The sequence below is a fragment of the Carcharodon carcharias genome, chromosome 1 (assembly GCF_017639515.1).
Source record: "Carcharodon carcharias isolate sCarCar2 chromosome 1, sCarCar2.pri, whole genome shotgun sequence".
NCBI classification, from domain to species: domain Eukaryota; kingdom Metazoa; phylum Chordata; class Chondrichthyes; order Lamniformes; family Lamnidae; genus Carcharodon; species Carcharodon carcharias.
In genome coordinates, this window is record NC_054467.1 from 4,214,192 (window position 1) to 4,231,690 (window position 17,499).

A 17,499-nucleotide genomic window follows, 5' to 3' on the forward strand; every position below is an offset into this window, starting at 1 on the left:
GCGATATTAGTGGACTGTGAGGTGAGATATTAGCCAGGACTGGGAGGTGGAATATTAGCCATGACTGGGAGATGGGATATTAGTGGACTGGGAGGTGGGATATTAGCAAGGACTGGGAGGTGGGATATTAGCGAACTCGGGGGTGGGACATTAGACAGGATTGAGAGATGGGATATTAGACAGGACTGGGAGGTGGGACATTAGCCAGGAATGGGAGGTGGGATATTAGCCAGGACTGAGAGGCGGGATATTAGCCAGGATTGGGGGGTGGGATATTAGTGGACTGGGAGGTGAGATATTAGTGGACTGGTAGGTGGGATATTAGTGGACTGGGAGGTGGGATATTAGCTAGTACTGGGAGGTGGGATATTAGCTTGGACTGAGAGGTGGACATTAGCGAGGACTGTGAGGTGGGATATTAGTGGACTGGGAGGAGGGCTATTAGCCAGGACTGGGAGGTGGGTTATTAGACAGGAATGGGAGGTGGGATATTAGCCAGGACTGGGAGGTGGAATATTAGACAGGACTGAAGGTGGGATATTAGAGAGCACTAAAGGTGGGATATTAGACAGGACTGAAGGTGGGATATTAGACAGGACTGAAGGTGGGATATTAGTCAGGGCTGGGAGGTGGGATATTAGCCGGGATTAGGAGGTGGTATATTAGTGGACTGGGAAGTGGGATATTAGTGGACTGGGTGTTGGGATAGTAGCCAGGACTGGAAGGACGGATGTATGTTGACTGGGAGGTGGGATATTAGCCAGGACTGGGAGGTGGGATATTAGCTAGGACTGGGAGGTGGGATATTAGCCAGGATTGGGAGGTTGGATATTAGTGGACTGGGAGGTGAGATATTAGTGGACTGGGAGGTGGGATATTAGTGGACTGGGAGGTGGGATATTAGTGGACTGGGAGGTGGGATATTAGCTAGGACTGGGAGCTAGAATATTAGCCAGGACTGTGAGGTGGGATATTAGTGAACTGGGAGCTGGGGTATTAGCCAGAACTGGGAGGTGGGGTTTTAGACAGGACTGGGAGGTGAGATATCAGCCAGGACTGGGAGGTAAGATATTAGACAGGACTGTGAGATGGGATATTAGCCAGGACTGGGAGGTGGGATTTTAGCCAGGATTGGGAGGGCGTTATTAGACAGGACTGGAAGGTGGGATATTAGACAGGACTGGGAGGTTGGACATTAGCCAGGTCTGGGAGGTGGGATATTAGTCAGGACTGAGAGGCGGGATATTAGCCAGGATTGGGGGGTGGGATATTAGTGGACTGGGAGGTGAGATATTAGTGGACTGGTAGGTGGGATATTAGTGGACTGGGAGGTGGGATATTAGCTAGTACTGGGAGGTGGGATATTAGCTAGGACTGAGAGGTGGACATTAGCGAGGACTGTGAGGTGGGATATTAGTGGACTGGGAGGAGGGCTATTAGCCAGGACTGGGAGGTGGGTTATTAGACAGGAATGGGAGGTGGGATATTAGACAGGACTGGGAGGTGGGTTATTAGTCAGGACTGGGAGGTGGGATATTAGACTGGACTGAAGGTGGGATATTAGAGAGCACTAAAGGTGGGATATTAGACAGGATTGAAGGTGGGATATTAGACAGGACTGAAGGTGGGATATTAGTCAGGGCTGGGAGGTGGGATATTAGCCGGGATTAGGAGGTGGGATATTAGTGGACTGGGAAGTGGGATATTAGTGGACTGGGTGTTGGGATAGTAGCCAGGACTGGAAGGACGGATGTATGTTGACTGGGAGGTGGGATATTAGCTAGGACTGGGAGGAGGACATTAGCCAGTATTGGAAGGTGGGATATTAGTGGACTATGAGGTGGATTATTAGCCAGGACTGGGAGGTGGGGTATTAGACAGGACTGGGAGGTGTGATATTAGCCAGGTCTGGGAGGTGGGATATTAGTCAGGACTGAGAGGCGGGATATTAGCCAGGATTGGGGGGTGGGATATTAGTGGACTGGGAGGTGAGATATTAGTGGACTGGTAGGTGGGATATTAGTGGACTGGGAGGTGGGATATTAGCTAGTACTGGGAGGTGGGATATTAGCCAGGACTGAGAGGTGGACATGAGCGAGGACTGTGAGGTGGGATATTAGTGGACTGGGAGGAGGGCTATTAGCCAGGACTGGGAGGTGGGATATTAGCCAGGACTGGGAGGTGGGATATTAGACAGGACTGAATTTGGGATATTAGAGAGCACTAAAGGTGGGATATTAGACAGGACTGAAGGTGGGATATTAGACAGCACTGAAGGTGGGATATTAGTCAGGGCTGTTAGGTGGGATATTAGCCGGGATTAGGAGGTGGGATATTAGTGGACTGGGAAGTGGGATATTAGTGGACTGGGTGTTGGAATAGTAGCCAGGACTGGAAGGACGGATGTATGTTGACTGGGAGGTGGGATATTAGCCAGGACTGGGAGGTGGTATATTAGCTAGGACTGGGAGGAGGGCATTAGCCAGTATTGGAAGGTGGGATATTAGTGGACTGTGAGGTGGATTATTAGCCAGGACTGGGAGGTGGGGTATTAGACAGGACTGGGAGGTGTGATATTAGCCAGGACTGGGAGGTGGGATATTAGCCAGGACTGGGAGTTGGGATATTAGCCAGGACTGGGAGTTGGGATATTAGCCAGGACTGGGAGTTGGGATATTAGCCAGGACTGGGAGTTGGGATATTAGACAGGACTGGGAGATGGAATATTAGCCAGGACTGGGTGGCAGGATATTTGCGGACTTGGAGGTGGGATTTTAGCCAGGACGGGGAGGTGCGATATTAGTGGACTGTGAGGTGAGATATTAGCCAGGACTGGGAGGAGGAATATTAGCCATGACTGAGAGATGGGATATTAGTGGACTGGGAGGTGGGATATTAGCAAGGACTGGGAGGTGGGATATTAGCGAACTCGGGGGTGGGACATTAGACAGGATTGAGAGATGGGATATTAGACAGGACTGGGAGGTGGGACATTAGCCAGGAATGGGAGGTGGGATATTAGCCAGGACTGAGAGGCGGGATATTAGCCAGGATTGGGGCGTGGGATATTAGTGGACTGGGAGGTGAGATATTAGGGGACTGGTAGGTGGGATATTAGTGGACTGGGAGGTGGGATATTAGCTAGTACTGGGAGGTGGGATATTAGCTAGGACTGAGAGGTGGACATTAGCGAGGACTGTGAGGTGGGATATTAGTGGACTGGGAGGAGGGCTATTAGCCAGGACTGGGAGGTGGGTTATTAGACAGGAATGGGAGGTGGGATATTAGCCAGGACTGGGAGGTGGAATATTAGACAGGACTGAAGGTGGGATATTAGAGAGCACTGAAGGTGGGATATTAGACAGGACTGAAGGTGGGATATTAGACAGGATTGGGACTTGGGTCATTAGACAGGATTAAGAGGTGGCATATTAGACAGGACTGAGAGGTGGGACATTAGCCACGAATGGGAGATGGGATATTAGACAGTACTGGGAGGTGGGACATTAGCCAGGAATGGGAGGTTGGATATTAGCCAGGACTGAGAGGTGGGATATTAGTGGACTGGGAGGTGGGATATTATCTAGGACTGGGAGCTTGAATATTAGCCAGGACTGTGTGGTGGACATTAGCCAGAACTGGGAGGTGGGATATTAGTGGACTGGGAGCTTGGGTATTAGCCAGAACTGGGAGGTGAGATATCAGCCAGGACTGGGAGGTAAGATATTAGACAGGACTGGGAGATGGGATATTAGCCAGGACTGGGAGGTTGGACATTATCCAGGTCTGGGAGGTGGGATATTAGTCAGGACTGAGAGGCGGGATATTAGCCAGGATTGGGGGGTGGGATATTAGTGGACTGGGAGGTGAGATATTAGTGGACTGGTAGGTGGGATATTAGTGGACTGGGAGGTGGGCTAATAGCTAGTACTGGGAGGTGGGATATTAGCTAGGACTGAAAGGTGGACATTAGCCAGGACTGGGAGGTGGGATATTAGACAGGAATGGGAGGTGGGATATTAGCCAGGACTGAAGGTGGGATATTAGACAGCACTGAAGGTGGGATATTAGAGAGCACTAAAGGTAGGATATTAGACAGGACTGAAGGTGGGATATTAGACAGGACGGAAGGTGGGATATTAGTCAGGGCTGGGAGGTGGGATATTAGCCGGGATTAGGAGGTGGGATACTAGTGGACTGGGAAGTGGGATATTAGTGGACTGGGTGTTGGGATAGTAGCCAGGACTGGAAGGACGGATGTATGTTGACTGGGAGGTGGGATATTAGCCAGGACTGGGAGGTGGGATAGTAGCTAGGACTGGGAGGTGGTATAGTAGCTAGGACTGGGAGGAGGACATTAGCCAGTATTGGAAGGTGGGATATTAGTGGACTGTGAGGTGGATTATTAGCCAGGACTGGGAGGTGGGGTATTAGACAGGACTGGGAGGTGTGATATTAGCCAGGACTGGTAGGTGGGATATTAGCCAGGACTGGGAGTTGGGATATTAGCCAGGACTGGGAGTTGGGATATTAGCCAGGACTGGGAGTTGGGATATTAGCCAGGACTGGGAGTTGGGATATTAGCCAGGACTGGGTGGCAGGATATTTGCGGACTTGGAGGTGGGATTTTAGCCAGGGCGGGGAGGTGCGATATTAGTGGACTGTGAGGTGAGATATTAGCCAGGACTGGGAGGTGGAATATTAGCCATGACTGGGAGATGGGATACTAGTGGACTGGGAGGTGGGATATTAGCAAGGACTGGGAGGTGGGATATTAGCGAACTCGGGGGTGGGACATTAGACAGGATTGAGAGATGGGATATTAGACAGGACTGGGAGGTGGGACATTAGCCACGAATGGGAGATGGGATATTAGACAGGACTGGGAGGTGGGACATTAGCCAGGAATGGGAGATGGGATATTAGCCAGGACTGAGAGGTGGGATATTAGCCAGGATCGGGAGGTTGGATATTAGTGGACTGGGAGGTGGGATATTAGTGGACTGGGAGGTGAGATATTAGTGGACTGGGAGGTGTGATATTAGTGGACTGGGAGGTGGGATATTAGCTAGGACTGGGAGCTAGAATATTAGCCAGGACTGTGAGGTGGGATATTAGTGGACTGGGAGCTGGGGTATTAGCCAGAACTGGGAGGTGGGGTATTAGACAGGACTGGGAGGTGAGATATCAGCCAGGACTGGGAGGTAAGATATTAGACAGGACTGTGAGATGGGATATTAGCCAGGACTGGGAGGTGGGATTTTAGCCAGGATTGGGAGGTAAGATATTAGACAGGACTGTGAGATGGGACATTAGCCAGGTCTGGGAGGTGGGATATTAGTCAGGACTGAGAGGCGGGATATTAGCCAGGATTGGGGCGTGGGATATTAGTGGACTGGGAGGTGAGATATTAGTGGACTGGGAGGTGGGATATTAGCTAGTACTGGGAGGTGGGATATTAGCTAGGACTGAGAGGTGGACATTAGCGAGGACTGTGAGGTGGGATATTAGTGGACTGGGAGGAGGGCTATTAGCCAGGACTGGGAGGTGGGTTATTAGACAGGAATGGGAGGTGGGATATTAGACAGGACTGGGAGGTGGGTTATTAGTCAGGACTGGGAGGTGGGATATTAGGCAGGACTGAAGGTGGGATATTAGAGAGCGCTAAAGGTGGGATATTAGACAGGACTGAAGGTGGGATATTAGACAGGACTGAAGGTGGGATATTAGTCAGGGCTGGGAGGTGGGATATTAGCCGGGATTAGGAGGTGGGATATTAGTGGACTGGGAAGTGGGATATTAGTGGACTGGGTGTTGGGATAGTAGCCAGGACTGGAAGGACGGATGTATGTTGACTGGGAGGTGGGATATTAGCCAGGACTGGGAGGTGGGATATTAGCTAGGACTGGGAGGTGGGATATTAGTGGACTGGGAGGAGGGCTATTAGCCAGGACTGGGAGGTGGGTTATTAGTCAGGACTGGGAGGTGGGATATTAGACAGGACTGAAGGTGGGATATTAGAGAGCACTAAAGGTGGGATATTAGACAGGACTGAAGGTGGGATATTAGACAGGACTGAAGGTGGGATATTAGTCAGGGCTGGGAGGTGGGATATTAGCCGGGATTAGGAGGTGGGATATTAGTGGACTGGGAAGTGGGATATTAGTGGACTGGGTGTTGGGATAGTAGCCAGGACTGGAAGGACGGATGTATGTTGACTGGGAGGTGGGATATTAGCCAGGACTGGGAGGTGGGATATTAGCTAGGACTGGGAGGAGGACATTAGCCAGTATTGGAAGGTGGGATATTAGTGGACTATGAGGTGGATTATTAGCCAGGACTGGGAGGTGGGGTATTAGACAGGACTGGGAGGTGTGATATTAGCCAGGACTGGGAGGTGGGATATTAGCCAGGACTGGGAGTTAGGATATTAGCCAGGACTGGGAGTTGGGATATTAGCCAGTATTAGCCAGGACTGGGAGTTGGGATATTAGCCAGGACTGGGAGTTGGGATATTAGACAGGACTGGGAGATGGGATATTAGCCGGGAATGGGTGGCAGGATATTTGCGGACTTGGAGGTGGGATTTTAGCCAGGACGGGGAGGTGCGATATTAGTGGACTGTGAGGTGAGATATTAGCCAGGACTGGGAGGTGGAATATTAGCCATGACTGGGAGATGGGATATTAGTGGACTGGGAGGTGGGATATTAGCAAGGACTGCGTGGTGGGATATTAGCGAACTCGGGGGTGGGACATTAGACAGGATTGAGAGATGGGATATTAGACAGGACTGGGAGGTGGGACATTAGCCACGAATGGGAGATGGGATATTAGACAGGACTGGGAGGTGGGACATTAGCCAGGAATGGGAGGTGGGATATTAGCCAGGACTGAGGGGTGGGATATTAGCCAGGATTGGGAGGTTGGATATTAGTGGACTGGGAGGTGGGATATTAGTGGACTGGGAGGTGGGATATTAGTGGACTGGGAGGTGAGATATTAGTGGACTGGGAGGTGGGATATTAGTGGACTGGGAGGTGGGATATTAGTGGACTGGGAGGTGGGATATTAGCTAGGACTGGGAGCTAGAATATTAGCCAGGACTGTGAGGTGGGATATTAGTGGACTGGGAGTTGGGGTATTAGCCAGAACTGGGAGGTGGGGTATTAGACAAGACTGGGAGGTGAGATATCAGCCAGGACTGGGAGGTAAGATATTAGACAGGACTGTGAGATGGGATATTAGCCAGGACTGGGAGGTGGGATTTTAGCCAGGATTGGGAGGGCGTTATTAGACAGGACTGGAAGGTGGGATATTAGACAGGACTGGGAGGTTGGACATTAGCCAGGTCTGGGAGGTGGGATATTAGTCAGGACTGAGAGGCGGGATATTAGCCAGGATTGGGGGGTGGGATATTAGTGGACTGGGAGGTGAGATATTAGTGGACTGGTAGGTGGGATATTAGTGTACTGGGAGGTGGGATATTAGCTAGTACTGGGAGGTGGGATATTAGCTAGGACTGAGAGGTGGACATTAGCGAGGACTTTGAGGGGCGATATTAGCCAGGACTGGGAGGAGGGCTATTAGCCAGGACTGGGAGATGGGTTATTAGACAGGAATGGGAGGTGGGATATTAGACAGGACTGGGAGGTGGGTTATTAGTCAGGACTGGGAGGTGGGATATTAGACTGGACTGAAGGTGGGATATTAGAGAGCACTAAAGGTGGGATATTAGACAGGACTGAAGGTGGGACATTAGACAGGACTGAAGGTGGGATATTAGTCAGGGCTGGGAGGTGGGATATTAGCCGGGATTAGGAGGTGGGATATTAGTGGACTGGGAAGTGGGATATTAGTGGACTGGGTGTTGGGATAGTAGCCAGGACTGGAAGGACGGATGTATGTTGACTGGGAGGTGGGATATTAGCTAGGACTGGGAGGAGGACATTAGCCAGTATTGGAAGGTGGGATATTAGTGGACTATGAGGTGGATTATTAGCCAGGACTGGGAGGTGGGGTATTAGACAGGACTGGGAGGTGTGATATTAGCCAGGACTGGGAGGTGGGATATTAGCCAGGACTGGTAGGTGGGATATTAGCCAGGACTGGGAGTTGGGATATTAGCCAGTATTAGCCAGGACTGGAAGTTGGGAAATTAGCCAGGACTGGGAGTTGGGATATTAGACAGGACTGGGAGATGGGATATTAGCCAGGACTGGGTGGCAGGATATTTGCGGACTTGGAGGTGGGATTTTAGCCAGGACAGGGAGGTGCGATATTAGTGGACTGTGAGGTGAGATATTAGCTAGGACTGGGAGGTGGAATATTAGCCATGACTGGGAGATGGGATATTAGTGGACTGGGAGGTGGGATATTAGCAAGGACTGGGTGGTGGGATATTAGCGAACTCGGGGGTGGGACATTAGACAGGATTGAGAGATGGGATATTAGACAGGACTGGGAGGTGGGACATTAGCCACGAATGGGAGATGGGATATTAGACAGGACTGGGAGGTGGGACATTAGCCAGGAATGGGAGGTGGGATATTAGCCAGGACTGAGAGGTGGGATATTAGCCAGGATTGGGAGGTTGGATATTAGTGGACTGGGAGGTGGGATATTAGTGGACTGGGAGGTGGGATATTAGTGGACTGGGAGGTGAGATATTAGTGGACTGGGAGGTGGGATATTAGTGGACTGGGAGGTGGGATATTAGTGGACTGGGAGGTGGGATATTAGTGGACTGGGAGGTGGGATATTAGCTAGGACTGGGAGCTAGAATATTAGCCAGGACTGTGAGGTGGGATATTAGTGGACTGGGAGCTGGGGTATTAGCCAGAACTGGGAGGTGGGGTATTAGACAGGACTGGGAGATGAGATATCAGCCAGGACTGGGAGGTAAGATATTAGACAGGACTGTGAGATGGGATATTAGCCAGGACTGGGAGGTGGGATTTTAGCCAGGATTGGGAGGGCGTTATTAGACAGGACTGGAAGGTGGGATATTAGACAGGACTGGGAGGTTGGACATTAGCCAGGTCTGGGAGGTGGGATATTAGTCAGGACTGAGAGGTGGGATATTAGCCAGGATTGGGGGGTGGGATATTAGTGGACTGGGAGGTGAGATATTAGTGGACTGGTAGGTGGGATATTAGTGGACTGGGAGGTGGTATATTAGCTAGTACTGGGAGGTGGGATATTAGCTAGGACTGAGAGGTGGACATTAGCGAGGACTGTGAGGTGGGATATTAGTGGACTGGGAGGAGGGCTATTAGCCAGGACTGGGAGGTGGGTTATTAGACAGGACTGGGAGGTGGGATATTAGCTAGGACTGAGAGGTGGACATTAGCGAGGACTGTGAGGTGGGATATTAGTGGACTGGGAGGAGGGCTATTAGCCAGGACTGGGAGGTGGGTTATTAGACAGGAATGGGAGGTGGGATATTAGCCAGGACTGGGAGGTGGGATTTTAGCCAGGATTGGGAGGGCGTTATTAGACAGGACTGGAAGGTGGGATATTAGACAGGACTGGGAGGTTGGACATTAGCCAGGTCTGGGAGGTGGGATATTAGTCAGGACTGAGAGGTGGGATATTAGCCAGGATTGGGGGGTGGGATATTAGTGGACTGGGAGGTGAGATATTAGTGGACTGGTAGGTGGGATATTAGTGGACTGGGAGGTGGGATATTAGCTAGTACTGGGAGGTGGGATATTAGCTAGGACTGGGAGGTAGAATATTAGCCAGGACTGAGAGGTGGACATTAGCGAGGAATGTGAGGTGGGATATTAGTGGACTGGGAGAAGGGCTATTAGCCAGGACTGGGAGGTGCGTTATTAGACAGGAATGGGAGGTGCGATATTAGCCATGACTGGGAGGTGGGATATTAGACAGGACTGAAGGTGGGATATTAGACAGCACTGAAGGTGGGATATTAGTCAGGGCTGGGAGGTGGGATATTAGCCGGGATTAGGAGGTGGGATATTAGTGGACTGGGAAGTGGGATATTAGTGGACTGGGTGTTGGGATAGTAGCCAGGACTGGAAGGACGGATGTATGTTGACTGGGAGCTGGGATATTAGGCAGGACTGGGAGGTGGTATATTTGCTAGGACAGGGAGGATGACATTAGCCAGTATTGGAAGGTGGGATATTAGTGGACTGTGAGGTGGATTATTAGCCAGGACTGGGAGGTGTGATATTAGCCAGGACTGGGAGGTGGGATATTAACCAGGACTGGAAGGAGGGATGTAAGTGGACTCGGAGGTGGATTAATAGACAGGACTGGGAGGTAGGATATTAGCCAGGACTGAAGGTGGGATATTAGACAGGACTAGGAGGTGGGATATTAGTGGACAGGGAGGTGGGATATTAGCTAGGACTGGGAGTTGGGATATTAGATAGGACTGGGAGGTTGAATATTAGCCAGGTCTGAGAGGTGGACATTAGCCAGGACTGAAGGTGCGATATTAGCCAGGACTGGGAGTTGGGATATTAGACAGGAGTGGGAGATGGGATATTAGCCAGGACTAGGAGGTGGGATATTAGCGAACTGGGAGATGAGATATTAGCCAGGACTGGGAGATGGGATATTAGCCAGGACTGGGAGGTGAGATATTAGCCAGGACTGGGAGGTGGGATATTAGCCAGGACTGGGAGGTGGGATATTATCAAGGACTGAGAGGTGGGATATTAATTGACTGGGAGGTGGGATATTAGACAGGACTGGGAGGTGGGATATTAGCCAGAACTGGGAGGTGGGGTATTAGACAGGACTGGGAGGTGAGATATCAGCCAGGACTGGGAGGTGGGATATTAGACAGGACTGGGAGGTGGGATATTAGCCAGGACTGGGAGGTGGGATATTAACCAGGACTGGAAGGAGGGATGTAAGTGGACTCGGAGGTGGATTAATAGACAGGACTGGGAGGTAGGATATTAGCCAGGACTGAAGGTGGGATATTAGACAGGACTGGGAGGTGGGATATTAGTGGACAGGGAGGTGGGATATTAGCTAGGACTGGGAGTTGGGATATTAGATAGGACTGGGAGGTTGAATATTAGCCAGGACTGAGAGGTGGACATTAGCCAGGACTGAAGGTGTGATATTAGCCAGGACTGGGAGTTGGGATATTAGACAGGAGTGGGAGATGGGATATTAGCCAGGACTAGGAGGTGGGATATTAGCAAACTGGGAGATGGGATATTAGCCAGGACTGGGAGATGGGATATTAGCCAGGACTGGGAGGTGAGATATTAGCCAGGACTGGGAGGTGGGATATTAGCCAGGACTGGGAGGTGGGATATTAGCAAGGACTGAGAGGTGGGATATTAATTGACTGGGAGGTGGGATATTCGACAGGACTGGGAGGTGGGATATTAGCCAGAACTGGGAGGTAGGGTATTAGACAGGACTGGGAGGTGAGATATCAGCCAGGACTGGGAGGTGGGATATTTGACAGGACTGGGAGGTGGGATATTAGACAGGACTGGGAAGTGGGATTTTAGACAGGACTGGGAGGTGGGATATTAGACAGGACTGGGAGGTGGGATATTAGTCAGGACTGAGAGGCGGGATATTAGCCAGGATTGGGGGGTGGGATATTAGTGGACTGGGAGGTGAGATATTAGTGGACTGGGAGGTGGGATATTAGCTAGTACTGGGAGGTGGGATATTAGCTAGTACTGGGAGGTGGGATATTAGCTAGGACTGAGAGGTGGACATTAGCAAGGACTGTGAGGTGGGATATTAGTGGACTGGGATGTGGGATATTAGCCAGGACTGGAAGGAGGGATGTAAGTGGACTGGCAGGTGGAATAATAGTCAGGACTGGGAGGTAGGATATTAGCCAGGACTGGGAGGTGGGATATTAGTCAGGACTAGGAGGTGGGATATTAGCAAACTGGGAGGAGGGACATTAGCCAAGAATGGGAGATGGGATCTTAGACAGGACAGGGAGGTGGGATATTAGACAGGACTGGGACTTGGGATCTTAGCCAGGATTGGGATGTGGGACAATAGCAAGGACTTGGAGGTGGGATATTAGTGGACTGAGAGGTGGGATATTAATGCACTGGGAGGTGGGATATTAGACAGGACTGGGAGATGGGATATTAGTCATGACTGGGAGGTAGGATATTAGCGAACTGGGAGGTGGGACATTAGATAGGATTGAGAGGTGTGATATTAGACAGGATTGGGACTTTCGACATTAGCCAGGACTGGGAGGTGGGATATTAGCCAGGACTGGGAGGTAGAATATTAGCCAGGACTGGGAGGTGGCCTATTAGCCAGGACTGGGAGGTGGGATATTAGACAGGACTGGGAGGTGGGATATTAGACAGGACTGGGAGGTGGGATATTAGCCCAGCCTGGGAGGTGGGATATTAGTCAGGACTGGGAGGTGGGATATTAGACAGGACTGGGAGTTGGGATAATAGCCCAGCCTGGGAGGTGGGATATTAGTCAGGTCTGGGAGGTGGGATATTAGCTAGGACTGGGAGGTAGAATATTAGCCAGGACTGAGAGGTGGACATTAGCGAGGACTGTGAGGTGGGATATTAGTGGACTGGGAGGTGGGATATTAGCCAGGACTGGGAGGTGGGATATTAGACAGGACTGAAGGTGGGATATTAGACAGCACTGAAGGTGGGATATTAGAGAGCACTAAAGGTGGGATATTAGACAGGACTGAAGGTGGGATATCAGACAGGACTGAAGGTGGGATATTAGTCAGGGCTGGGAGGTGGGATATTAGCCGGGATTAGGAGGTGGGATATTAGTGGACTGGGAAGTGGGATATTAGTGGACTGGGTGTTGGGATAGTAGCCAGGACTGGAAGGACGGATGTATGTTGACTGGGAGGTGAGATATTAGCCAGGACTGGGAGGTGGTATATTAGCTAGGACAGGGAGGAGGACATTAGCCAGTATTGGAAGGTGGGATATTAGTGGACTGTGAGGTGGATTATTAGCCAGGACTGGGAGGTGGGATATTAACCAGGATTGGGAGTTGGGATATTAGTGGACTGGGAGGTGGGATATTAGCCAGGACTGGATGGAGGGATGTAAGTGGACTGGGAGGTGGATTAATAGTCAGGACTGGGAGGTAGGATATTAGCCAGGACTGGGAGTTGGGATATTAGATAGGACTGGGAGGTTGAATATTAGCCAGGACTGAGAGGTGGGATATTAGCCAGGACTGGGAGGTGAGATATTAGCCAGGACTGGGAGGTGGGATATTATCCAGGACCGGGAGGTGAGATATTAGACAGGACTGGGAGGTGGGATGTTAGACAGGACTGGGAGGTGTGATGTTAGACAGGTCTGGGAGGTGGAATATTAGCCACGACTGGGAGATGGGATATTAGCGGACTGGGAGGTGGGATATTAGCTAGGACTGGGAGGTAGAATATTAGCCAGGACTGGGAGGTGGGATATTAGTCAGGACTGGGAGGTGGGATATTAGACAGGACTGAAGGTGGGATATTAGACAGGAGTGAAGGTGGGATATTAGACAGGACAGAAGGTGGGATATTAGACAGGAGTGAAGGTGGGATATTAGACAGGACAGAAGGTGGGATATTAGACATCACTGGGAGGTGGGATATTAGCCAGGACTGGGAGGTGAAATATTAGACAGGACTGGGAGGTGGGATATTAGACAGGACAGAAGGTGGGATATTAGACATCACTGGGAGTTGGGATATTAGCCAGGACTGGGAGGGCGTTATTAGCCAGGACTGGTCGGTGGGATATCAGTGGACTGGGAAGTTGGGTATTAGCCAGGACTGGGAGGTGGGATATTAGCCAGGACTGGGAGGTGGGATATGAGACAGGACTGGGAGTTGGGATATTAGTCAGGACTGGGAGGTGGGATATTAGCCAGGACTGGGAGGTGGGATATGAGACAGGACTGGGAGTTGGGATATTAGTCAGGACTGGGAGGTGGGATATTAGACAGGACTGAAGGTGGGATATTAGACAGGACTGGGATGTGGGATATTAACCAGGACTGGGAGGTGGAATATTAGACAGGACTGGGAGGTGGAATATTAGCCAGGACTGGGAGGTGAGATATTAGTCAGGACTGGGAGGTGGAATTTTAGCCAGGACTGTGAGATGGGATCTTAGTGGACTAGGAGGTGGGATATTAGCCAGGACTGGACGGTGGGATATTAGTGGACTGGGAGGTGGGATATTAGCAAGGACTGAGAGGTGGGATATTAATTGACTGGGAGGTGGGATTTTAGACAGGGATGGGAGGTGGGATATTAGGCAGGACTGAGAGTTGGGATATTAGCGAACTGGGAGGAGGGACATTAGCCAAGAATGGGAGATGGGACCTTAGACAGGACTGGGAGGTGGGATATTAGACAGGACTGGGAGGTAGGATCTTAGCCAGGATTGGGATGTGGGACAATAGCAAGGACTGGGAGGTGGGATATTAGACAGGACTGGGAGGTGGGATATTAGACAGGACTGGGAGGTGGGATCTTAGCCAGGATTGGGATGTGGGACAATAGCAAGGACTGGGAGATGGGATATTAACCAGGACTAGGAGGTGGGACATGAGCCAGGACTGGTAGGTGGGATATTAGCCAGGATTGGGAGGTGGGATATTACTGGACTGGGAGGTGAGATATTAGTGGACTGGGAGGTGGGATATTAGTGGACTTGGAGGTGGGCTATTAGCCAGGACTAGGAGGTGGGCTATTAGACAGGACTTGGAAGTGGGATATTTGCCAGGACTGGGAGGTGAGATATTAGACAGGACTGGGAGGTGAGATATTAGTCAGCACTGGGAGGTGGGATATTATACAGGACTGAAAGTGAGATATTAGACAGCACTGGAAGGTGGGATATTAGCCAGGACTGGGAGGTGAGATATTAGCCAGGACTGGGATTTGGAATATTAGCCAGGACTGGGAGGTGGGTTATTAGCCAGGACTGGGAGGTGGGATATTAGTGGACTGGGAGGTGGGGTTTTAGACAGGACTGGGAGTTGGGATATTAGTCAGGACTGGCAGGTGATTTATTAGACAGGACTGAAGGTGGGATATTAGACAGGACTGGGAGGTGAGATATTAGCCAGGACTGGGAGATGGGATCTTAGTCGACTGGGAGGTGGGATATTAGCAAGGACTGAGTGGTGGAATATTAATGGACTGGGAGGTGGGATTTTAGACAGGACTGGGAGATGGGATATTAGCCAGGACTAGGAGGTGAGATATTAACGAACTGGGAGATGGGATATTAGCCAGGACTGGGAGGTGGGATATTAGCCAGGACTGCGAGGTGGAATATTAGACAGGACTGGGAGGTGGGATATTAGCCAGGACTGGGAGGTGGGATATTAGCCAGGACTGGGAGGTGGGATGTTAGACAGGACTGGGAGGTGGAATATTAGCCAGGACTGGGAGATGGGATATTAGTGGACTGGGAGGTGGGATATTAGCAAGCACTGAGAGGTGGGATATTAATTGACTGGGAGGTGGGATTTTAGACAGGACTGGGAGGTGGAATATTAGCCAGGACTGGGAGATGGGATATTAGTGGACTGGGAGGTGGGATATTAGCAAGCACTGAGAGGTGGGATATTAATTGACAGGGAGGTGGGATGTTAGACAGGACTAGGAGGTGGGATATTAGCGAACTGGGAGGAGGGACATTAGCCAAGAATGGGAGATGGGATCTTAGAGAGGACTTGGAGGTGGGATATTAGACAGGACTGGGAGGTGGGATCTTAGCCAGGATTGGGATGTGGGATATTAGACAGGACTGGGAGGTGGGATATTAGACAGGACTGGGAGGTGGGACATTAGTCAGGACTGGGAGGTGGGATATTAGCGAACTGGGAGGTGGGACATTAGACAGGATTGAGAGGTGTGATATTAGACAGGATTGGGACTTGGGACATTAGCCAGGACTGGGAGGTGGGATATTAGACAGGATTGAGAGGCGGGAAATTAGACAGGACTGAGAGGTGGGACATTAGCCAGGATTGGGAGGTGGGATATTAGTGGACTGGGAGGTGAGATATTTGTGGACTGGGAGGTGGGATATTATTGGACTTGGAGTTGGGATATTAGCCATGACTGGGAGGTGGGGTATTAGACAGGACTGGGAGTTGGGATATTAGCCAGGACTGGGAGGTGGGGTATTAGCCAGGACTGGGAGGAGGGATATTAGTCAGGACTTTGAAGTGATTTATTAGACAGGAGTGAAGGTGGGATTTAGACAGGACTGAAGGTGCGATATTAGACAGGACTGGGAGGTGGGACATTAGCCAGGACTGGGAGGTGGGATATTAGCCAGGACTGGGAGGGGGTTATTAGGCAGGACTGGGAGGTGAGATATTAGACAGGACTGAAGGTGGGATATTAGACAGCTCTGAAGATGGGACATTAGACAGGACTGAAGGTGGGATATGAGTGGACTGGGATGTGCGATATTAGTGGACTGGGAGGTGAGATATTAGCGAGGACTGGAAGCAGGGATGTAAGTTGACTGGGAGGTGGAATATTAGCCAGGACTGAGAGGTGGACATTAGCCAGGACTGGAAGGTGGGATATGAGTGGACTGGGAGGTAGAATATTAGCCAGGACTGGGAGGTGGGGTATTAGACAGGACCACGATTTGGGATATTAGCCAGGACTGGGAGGTGGGATATGAGTCAGGACTGGGAGGTGGGATTTTAGACAGGACTGGGAGGTGGGATATTAGACAGGACTGAAGGTGAGATATTCGATAGGACTGAATTTGGGATGTTAGACTGGACTGGGAGGTGGGATATTAGCCAGGATTGGGAGGTGAGATAATAGACAGGACTGGGAGGTGCGATATTAGACAGGACTGAAGGTGGGATATTAGACAGGACTGGGAGGTGGGATATTAGCCAAGACTGGGATGTGGGATATTAACCAGGACTGGGAGTTGGGATATTAGACAGGACTGGGAGATGAGATATTAGCCAGGACTAGGAGGTGGGATATTAGCCAGGACTGGGAGGTGGGATGTTAGACAGGACTGGGAGGTGGGATATTAGCCAGGACTGGGAGTTGGGATATTAGACAGGACTGGGAGATGAGATATTAGCCAGGACTAGGAGGTGGGATATTAACAAACTGTGAGGTGAGATATTAGCCAGGACTGGGAGGTGGAATATTAGCCAGGACTGGGAGATGGGATATTAGTGGACTGGGAGGTGAGATATTAGCAAGTACTGAGAGGTGGGATATTAATTGACTGGGAGGTGGGATTTTAGACAAGGCTGGGAGGTGGGATATTAGCCAGGACTAGGAGGTGGGATATTAGTCAGGACTAGGAGGTGGGATATTAGCGAACTGGGAGGAGGGACATTAGCCAAGAATGGGAGATGGGATCTTAGACAGGACTGGGAGGTGGGATATTAGACAGAACTGGGAGGTGGGATCTTAGCCAGAATTGGGATGTGGACAATAGCAAGGACTGAGAGGTGGGATTTTAATGCACTGGGAGGT